This window comes from Habropoda laboriosa, unplaced genomic scaffold (genome assembly GCF_001263275.1).
Source record: "Habropoda laboriosa isolate 0110345459 unplaced genomic scaffold, ASM126327v1 scaffold64, whole genome shotgun sequence".
Taxonomy (NCBI): Eukaryota; Metazoa; Arthropoda; class Insecta; order Hymenoptera; family Apidae; genus Habropoda; species Habropoda laboriosa.
In genome coordinates, this window is record NW_017100183.1 from 1,402,898 (window position 1) to 1,404,702 (window position 1,805).

Below are 1,805 nucleotides of genomic sequence, written 5' to 3' on the forward strand. Positions count from 1 at the left end.
GGAAACTTCTCGAAGAAGTTGAACGTACCGACGGAGAGCAGAAGAAGAAGAAGAAGAAGAAAAAGGCGAAGCGAAGGTAGCAAGAAGATGCAAGAAAGTAGTACTCGTAGTAGTTGCAGCAGTAGTGGTAGTAGTAATAGTCGTAGTAGTAGTCGTAGTAGCCGTAGTAGTAGTATTCGTAGTAGTAGTAGGAAGAGGAGGGAGGAAATAATAACGACCCCGACGTCGCAGTGCCGCAGAAAGGTTGACGACCCGATGCCAGGCGACGCCCTCTCTCCCCTTACCGCCCTAGCATCCCTTCTCCATCGTCCTCTGCAACCACCATCCCCCTAGCTACCACCACCGATGGCGTCGGCATCCCCCACTCAATTCTACCACCCACCTGGCACTGCACGTCGTAAGCGCATAGCGTACGTACGCCAGAGCTCACCCACCCACCCATCCACCCCCTTCATCCCTCTCTCTCTCACTCTGTACGTCGCCATCAACCATCCCACCATCACCCTACGACCGTCTGGCCAGGGTCGGGATCATTGAACGTCTATAAAGATTTTGACTCCGTGTTACTGCTGCTGCTGCCTCTGCTCTGCTCTGCTCTGCTCTGCTCTGCTGTCGCCGCCATCGCCACGGCCGCGGATGCAGGAAGCGGTGTGATCTCTCTAATGCGGACGCGTACGCCCTTTCCTAAGGTGTAAACCGTAACGCCTGCGAGAGATTGCCAAAGTAAGAGTAATCGATACGGGGGAATTAACGTGCCGTTGAGTTTTTCACGTGGGATCTATGCGTGTAGATCATTTTTGAGGCATGACGATGGTCTCTTTGTGAATCTGGAATTTTCGAGGGGAATTCGAGCGATACGGAGAGAAGATAATGTGTTTTAGAAAAGATTCATCGAGAATTGGAGGATAATGACTTTTGACGGTAATATGTTTTAGGAAGTATTTATAATCATTTTTCAACAGCGCCAGATCATTTTTGAGAGACGACAAAGGTCTCTCTGTGAGTCTAAAATTTTCAAGGGAAATATCAAACGATACAGAGAGAAAGGATAATGATTTTCTAAGGGGATGTTCCGCCCCTTGAACGTAGAATAGTAAAGGTTCTACGGCCTTGAAATTGAACGAACATGGAGAATTTAACGAGCAACTGTCGAAGCGAAGGATTCATGCCGCGCCTCGACAGGATCAAAGTATTTTCTGGAAGGTGAACGAGGCTCTCACGATGGTGAGAAGGACAAAAGAAACAGGGGTAAACGTTTGCGCAAGGCTGAAGGAAATTTTCGTAACCCTCTCTTCCCCTGGAAAGAGGGAGGTGGCGGGCGGGTGGATGGGTGAGGATTGGCGCGTCTTGCCAGGGTCAGAGGTCGTTGAACGTCGGTAAAGATTTCGACTCCGGCGATGCTGTTCCGCGGTAAATAAGCGTGCGTAGTGCTCCGTGGCTCTCCCACCGGCATCCTGGCCAACCAGACCAGGAGCGTACGGGTACAGAGGGGTCACAGATACGAGACACACCCTCGTCCATTGTAATCCCTGCATGCTACGCGGATGCCATTACGGCCCTAGTAAACCACAAAATAGAAAAAAACCTGACTGATTCCTCTTTTTTTTTTATATGCGAATCTCTACTACATCCGAGGGGATTATTTCCACCGTTTTTCATCTAAGAATCTTCGACTTTTTTTTATAGTTAAGGGGTGTTGTCCATTTTGGACTTTAAGAAACTTTTGCCTTTGTAATTAAGGAAGAATTCTGGGTACAGTAACCGGTTAGCTGAGGAAACGATGTATTACGTTAGTTTTTATGAAA

The 1,805-nt window shown here is 48.5% G+C and overlaps 1 protein-coding gene across 1 annotated transcript in view; it reads right to left on the reverse strand.

Annotated features, from left to right (window-relative positions):
- LOC108579161 (histone acetyltransferase KAT7) overlaps window positions 1-1,805 on the reverse strand; it is a 26,625-nt gene that overhangs the window by 19,146 nt on the left and 5,674 nt on the right. The window lies entirely within an intron of this gene.